Consider the following 7,876-nt stretch of genomic DNA (forward strand, 5'->3'; position numbering starts at 1 on the left):
CATGGCAGAATTTCCATTTTGGTTTCCTAAACCATGGAGTGAGAGACATTATGGCAAAAAAATGCTCAAGTTGAAAGCATTATATTTGAGTCTTTCTTTCAGCCACAAATATAAAACAAAAACAATGCCATATTTATAGAGAGAATGGCAGAAGTCAGCATGCCAACTGAAGTCTTTTGAGATGCATGGGTGCTGATTTCTACATCTTTTAACTTGTTTACTTGGCTGATGCAAACTTCACTGGTTAATGTAAATGTTACACTTCTTGGCCATCATTGGCCATCATTTTACTTGATATGGCATTATCTCAGTGGGATTCCCGCTAACTACCAGGTGGCAGGTCAATTACATTGGACTCCAAACACAATACAAATGAAAGGTATCTCTTCTCACACATATTGAATCACATTCTGAGTATGGATTTGCCATTTTTGCCCTCAAAGGCTCTTCTAACACCACCACACATGAAACTTTGCCATCCTTTATCCATCAACATATTTCACACATATCATATCTGACCAAAGAAGTATAGCAATGCACTCATGGTATGGAGTTCATTTGTCATATTTTGTGTTCCCTTACCCATAAAGACTGGGCTTAATAGAATGATTTACTGATGCTGAAGAATGAGTTATGGTGCTAGCTGGAGACATGTGGCTGAGAAATAAGCTATAAAATAAGAGAAAATGAAATAATATCATACTGTTATTAGCTTACAAGCTTAAAAATTCTAATTTTAAACTCACTGTTCACATGATCAGCAGTTGGTCTCAACTGGGTAATTCTGATGTCAGCTGAGCTCATTCATGTGTCTTTAGAAATCAGCTTCGATGTTGACTTCTCAGCAAGAAAGCTCTGCTTCTGTAGGGTTGACTGGCTTTTGGCTGAGTATCTGTTTCTCCACATAGTTTTTCATCCTCTACTAGGCTAGTGAAGCCTTGTTCCAATGACAACAAAATTTCTGGAACAAGGGAAGAAACATACAATTTTTGTATGGTATTTTGAGGCCTGGATTCAAACCTCACACAATATTAATTCTCATATATGTATTGCCAAAACAAATCCAAAGTCTAGCCCATAGTAAAAGGATAAAGAAAAGATTCATTTTATTGCTGAAAGGAGCTGCGACATTACAATGCAAAGATGTGTGCATTTGGGGTAAAGTGGAGGATTGTGAACATTTTTGCACTTTAATGTGGAGCAAAGTGTTTGTAACAAAATGAGATTAATTTGGGTGCTCCTTATTATTCTTTTGCCTGATATTAGTCAAAGAAAAACTTCAGAAATCCAATAAATACAAGAACACAAGGAATTGTATGCTATATGAATAAAGGCATGGAACACATGATCAAGTAAAGTAGATGTTATAAAATGTTAGATACTAAGGGGACATTTGAACGTGCAATGGAAAAAGGCAGACATTATTAGTAATTATGTCAGCATCAGAGGTAGGAACAATATGGGAACTATATTCCATATTACTCTCTTGTTATCATCATCCCTGTTTTACTTCACAATCTTATATAAAAACCACTATGTGTGACTGACATTTAATTTTCAGATAGGGTCTTAGCTGAACTAATATCAACACTTAATATAGTTGTGTTTGGAACTTGGTACTTCCTCTGAGTTAGGCTTTTCAATGTAGAAAAAGACTTTCAATATAGAAAAAAATCCAAGAGTAGATCCTGAAATTTTACATAGTGAACTGTACTAAATATCTTCCTATTGTCCTATAAATCCATTCCACCTCCTCTTTGTTCTAGGGTTCTAAGAAGAATGGGCTAAGGTAACAGGTATTCAGTGCTTTCTGATTTCATTTATTTTAGACACAAGGAACCCTGACAGTAGATCAGTAGATCAGAGAATGGAAAAGAGTGAATTCATTTTTTATAGAGAAACAAATAATTTGTTTCTCTATAAAAACAAAACATAAACAATTTATTTCCTGAGAAACAAATCTCTTCTAAGCTTACGCCATCATTTAATTAATAGTGGTGGACATTTATTGACCACCACTATTCAGCACTGTGCAGGATACACATGTTCTGTTGGCTTTAAATATTACAACCAAACTAAGATGATAGATTTATCACACAAGATAAAATAACAATGATGTTTCTCAATAAGTAGTTTGGTATAATTTCCAAAATAACTGTATTATTATGGATATTTAATTTAAAAACTCTCAAAATACATATTTTTAATATCAATAAAATTAAATATTTGGAGATGAAAAAAGAGACAGCATGCAAATGTCACTCTGTTCATGTCCACTGCCATGTCTGCTCTTCCCTTGGATTTCAGTGGTATGCTGCACAGATTTTTTAAATGTCTATTTATTTTTTAAAGAGAGAGAGAGAGAGAGACAGAGTGTGAGTGGGGGGAGAGGCAGAGAAAGACACACAAACACAACCCAAAGGAGGTTCCAGGCTCTGAACTGTCACACAGAGCCTGACTCGGGGCTCGAACCCATAAACCGTAAGATCATGACTTGAGCTGAAGTCAGATGCTTAACTCACTGAACCACACAGGCACCCCCAGGTTTTTTTTTTCAATGTAGAGAAATCTGTAAAGTTTTAACTTTCTCCCTTCTAGCTTCATATTCTTTGACAGATGGTTTCAGGAATGCCATCTCTCTCAGCCCTGGCCATGAGCTCTGTGTTGCCTCAATTTTATAAATCTTTCTGTTGACCCACAAGGGAAGTGTTGCAGACGGAGTCTGGAGTTCTCTCTTGTCCAGCAAGAGAGTAGACACAGAATTGAATATGAGAGAGGCTAACGTACAGAAGGAGATGAGAGTCCCAAACAGGAGAGCTCTTATTGAGCACTTAAGATCCTTCACATGTGGTGAACGTGAAGAAAACAAGATCTTAACACATGTAGTGAACATGAAGAAGACAATCAGAAAGTAATTGTTAACTTGTGTGTAAGAAACAAAGGGTCTGGGGGGGCAAGTGGGGTTTGTGATCAAAGTATATTGGTGCCAGATGGAAAGTAATTCCCTGCACATGACATAACAAGTTACTCAGGATCCCATTATACTATCTTCCTAACTAACCTTGGGCGCTTTTGTCCTGTGGTGGCGGCTTTCTGCCCTAAGCTTTCTTAATCCATTTATGTAAATATAAGGAATTATTGAACCTGTTTCCCCACAGGGAAGAAGACTTCCTGGTCTCATTCCACCTCCAGAAACAGAAGAGTTCTACACACTCTGCAGAAGGCTCCTCCCGAGAGGCTCATAATCAGCACTCAGGAAGGTAGGATGGGTGGTAAAAAGATTTATGCATTAGTGGCTATGTTTTCAGGAGGCAAGTGATAAAGAGATCCTGGAGGGCTTGTTGTGAGCAGTTAGAGTTTCAGAAGTTCAGTAAGGGGAAGCAAAGGTATATTGTTTCCTTTCTATTGCTTACTTCAGGTATATTGTCTCCTTTCTATTGCTTACTTCTAATTTCATTTATTCTTCTTATTCTATTTTTAACCGTAAAATTTAGATATATAATTTTAAACTGTTTGCAATAAGTGATTTGACTTTTTATAATTATACATTTCCCTCCCTAGAATGCTTTAGGTGCAGTATAAGTTCTGATATGCTATATTTTCATTACGATTTATTTAAAAATACTTCATGTGACTTTTTGACAAACAGATTCTTTAGAAAATGTTTGCTTAATTTCCAAATATTTAGGGTTATCCTGTGTATCTTCTTTTTTAATGTTATTTATTTTTGAGAGAGAGAGAGAGAGAGAGAGAGAGAGAGAATGAGTGAGTACAAGGGGGCAGGGAGGGCAGTGAGAGAAAGAAAAACACAGAATCTGAAGCAGGCTCCAGGCACTGAGCTGTCAGCACAGAGCCTGACACAGAGCTTGAACCCACAAACTGTGAGATCATGACCTGAGCCAAAGTCAGACACTTAAGTGACTGAAACACCCAGGTGCCCCCTAGGTATTTAATAGGCTTTTAATGTAATATAGTTGCAGTTAGAGCATATATGTATGTATGTATAATCCCTTAAAATTAATTGAAAATCTGTTTATGATCTAGTATATTGTCTTGGTGAATTTCCCATGTGCAGTTGAATTTTATTAAGAAGCTGTTGGTTTTAGTGTTTTTAAACTTTCATTACAACTTTTTGTTCAATCCATCATGTGTTTACCATATCCAAAAGTATGGTGTTAGTTTTCCAGAGCTGTCATAATAAGTCACCATAAACTGGGGGGCTTAAAACAACAAAAAAGATTATCTCACAGTACTGGCAACTAAAATCCAGGTGTCAGCAGGATTGGTTCACCCTGGAGTTTCTGTGAGAGAATCTGTTCCATTCTTCCTCCTAACTCCTGGTGGGTGCTGGAAATTTTTGGTGATCCTTAGCTTATAGATGCATCTCTTTAATCTCTGCCTTTTTCTTCACATGCCATTCTTCTTTGTGTGTCTGTGTCTTCATGTTGTCCAACCTTCTGCATGTTTGTGTCCAAATTTCCCTCCTCTAATAAGAAGACTAGTCATCGGATTAGGGTTTACCCTAATCCAGAATAACATTGTTTTAACTTAATTAGGTCATATGCGTAGATATTTTGGCATTAGGATTTCAACATGTCTTTTGGGTGAGGGGGACACAATTTAACTCACAACATATGGTTATGATTTGTACTATCTTCAAAAGAAATTCTAATTTATTTATTTTTAAAATTTTGTTTATTTATTTTGAAAGAGAGAGTGAGAGAATGTGAATGGGGAAGGGGCAGAGAGAGAGGGAGAGAGAGAATTCCAAGCTGGCTCCATGCTTTCAGCTTACAGCCGAATGCAAGGCTCCATCCCATGAAATGTGAGATCATGATCTGAGCCAAAATCAAGAGTCAGACGCTTAAGCAACTGAGCCACCCAGGAGCCCCAAAGCAAATTCCAATTTATTGAGCAAAGGACATGAATAAAAATTTTCCAAAGAAAACATCCAGATGGCCAACAGACACATGAAAAGATACTCAACATCACTCATCATCAGGGAAACACAAATCAAAACTACATGGAGATACCACCTCACACAAATCAGAATGGCTAAAATTAACAACATAGGAAACAACAAATGTTGGCAAGGATGTGGAGAAAGGGGAACCTTCTTGCACTGTTGGTGGGAATGTAAACTGGTGAAGCCACTCTGGAAAACAGTATGGAGGTTCCTCAGAAAGTTAAAAATAGAACTACCCTATGACCCAGCAATTGCACTACTAGGTATTCACCCAAAAGATATAAAAATACTGATTTTAAGGAACACATGTAGCCAATGTTTATAGCAGCACTATCAAAAATAGCCAAATTATGGAAAGAGCCAAAATTTCCATTGACTGATGAATGGATAAAGAAGATGTGGTATATATACACAATGAAATATTACTCAGCCATCAAAAAGAATGAAATCTTGTCATTTGCAACAATGGGGATGTAGCTGGAATGTATTATGCTAAGCAAAAGAAGTCAGTCAAAGAAAGACAAATACCATATGATTTCGCCCGTATGTGTAATTTAAGAAACAAACAGATGAACATAGGGGAAAAGGAAAAAAAGAGAGGGAAGCAAACCAGAAGAAACTCTTAACTATAGAGAACAAATGATTGTTGGGGAGGATCTGGGAGGGGAATGGTCTAAATGTGTGATTGGTATTAAGGATGGCACTTGTAGGGCACCTGGGTGGCTCCATTGGTTAAGTGTCTGAATTCGGCTCAGGTCATGATCTCACAGTTTGTCAGTTCCAGCCCCACAGTGGGCTCTGTGCTGACAGCTCAGAGCCTGGAGCCTGCTTCAGATTCTGTGTCTCCCTCTCTCTCTGCCTCTCCCCAGCTGGAACTCTGTCTCTCTGTCTCTCTCTCTCTCAAATTAAATAAACACTAAAAAAAAAAAATTAAAAAAAAAAAGGATGGCACTTGTGTTGAGCACTGGGTGTTATATGTAAGTGATGAATCACTAAATTCTACTTCTGAAATCAATATTATACTATAAGTTAACTAAATAAAATCTAAATAAAAATTTGAAAAAGAAAAAAATAATTAATAAGTAATTCTAATTTAATTGCAGTGCTTTAAAAATATATGCATGATACCAAATCTTTGCAATTCTTTTTTGAGTTGTTGTGGAGTCAGTTTTCAAAATTTCAAAAATTTCAATTTTTGAAACATCGTATTCAAGAGAAAATAAAACGTAAAAGATTCCTTTCTAATTGTTAATTGAAGTGTTCCATAAAAGATTAATAAATTTATTTATTATGATGTTGAAATTTTCTCTATTACTACATTTTTGTCTGTTTTATCTATCAAAAATTGAGAAAAGTATATATTTTTAAAAAATTTTAAGTTTATTTATTTATTTATTTAGAGAGAGAAGGAGCAAGCAGGGGAGGTGCAGAGACAGAAGGAGAGAGAGAATTCCAAGCAGGCTGTCTATTGTCAGCACAGAGCCCGATGTGGGTCTTGAACTGACCAACTGTGAGGCCATGACTTGAACCAAAACCAACAGTTGATGCTTAACTGACTAAATCAGCCAGATGCCCCCAAAAAAGTATATTTAAAGTGCTCAATGTGATGAAAATTGGCTAATTTCTAAGAGGAGTTATGCAGATTTCTACCATATGTATGTACACATACACATAAATATTACAGACATTCACATACATGGATGTGTATACTGTATTGCACTTTGCTTTAATGTATCATCATCATCATCATCTTTATCATTTATAGAAACAGGGTTTATTTTATATTTACCTACATGTCTGAAGATTATTTGTTTACAAGTATTTTTTCTCATTCTGGTTCTTACCTCTCAGAGAATACTTTCAGCATCATTATTTTTTAAAGGTACATCATATATAATTATACTGGTGAATTGTATTTTTATTAAATACACATTTTTTTCTTAAGTAATATCATAAGAAAGTGATTACTAGTATTTATTGTGCTGTTCATTTATTGTATATCCTTCCTAATATGCTGTCTTATACTTCCATAATCACTGAAAGGATTGTGTTGACATTCACAAGTATATGTGTGGATTTCTTAATTTCTCCTTTCAGCTGTAACAGATTTTGCTTAATGTACTTTAAAGCTTTGTTATTTGGTGTATATATATTTAGGATCATAATGCTGTGCTGATGAATTGATACTTCTATCAACATATGAAGTCCCTCTTTATCCCTAATAATTTTCTTTGGTCTGAAGTCTGTATTATCTGATCACATATAGCCATCCCTGCCTTACTTTGTTTTCCAAAGTAATACCCGAATGATGGATCATTTTCTATCCTTTTGCTTTCAGTATAACTGTATCATTGTATTTGAAATGAGTTTTTGGTAGATGAAATATAGTTGGATCTATATTTAACCATCATATTCAATGTAATTATTAATATGCTAGGACTTAAATCTGTCATTTTATTAGTTGCTTTCTGTTTGTTTTTTTTCTAGTTCTCAGTTCTGTTTCCCTTTTATTGCCTTACTGTGAGTTACTTGAGTATTTTTGGTAGAACTCTATCTCGATTTATTTATAGTATTGAGTATATTGTTTTATATCATTTTCTTACTGGCTCCTTTGGTTATTAAAACAGACAGATAAAACTTATCACAATCCACTGATAGAAAAATTTTACTTCTGGGGCACCTGGGTGGCTTAGTCAGTTAAGTGTCCCACTCTGGTTTCAGCTCAGGTCATGATTTCATGTTTCATGAGATCGAGCCCCTTGTCAGGCTCTTTGCCAACAGTCCATAGCCTGCTTGAGATTCTCCCTTTCTCTTTGCCCTTCCTCTGCTCATGCTCTCTCCATCTCTCTCTCAAACAAAACAAAACAAAAAAACATTTTACTACTTAGAGTGAAGTGTAGAAATTTTATT

The 7,876-nt window shown here is 35.6% G+C and overlaps 1 long non-coding RNA gene across 1 annotated transcript in view; it reads left to right on the forward strand.

The window, feature by feature from the left end:
• LOC101091991 overlaps positions 1–3,666 on the forward strand; it is a 131,849-nt gene extending 128,183 nt beyond the window's left edge. The window contains exon 4 of the long non-coding RNA XR_006595952.1: positions 3,159–3,666. This is a non-coding gene — a long non-coding RNA (uncharacterized LOC101091991). The remainder of the gene's footprint in view (positions 1–3,158) is intronic.
• Positions 3,667–7,876: the final 4,210 nt, after the last annotated feature.

This window comes from Felis catus, chromosome A1 (genome assembly GCF_018350175.1).
Source record: "Felis catus isolate Fca126 chromosome A1, F.catus_Fca126_mat1.0, whole genome shotgun sequence".
Lineage (NCBI taxonomy): Eukaryota > Metazoa > Chordata > Mammalia > Carnivora > Felidae > Felis > Felis catus.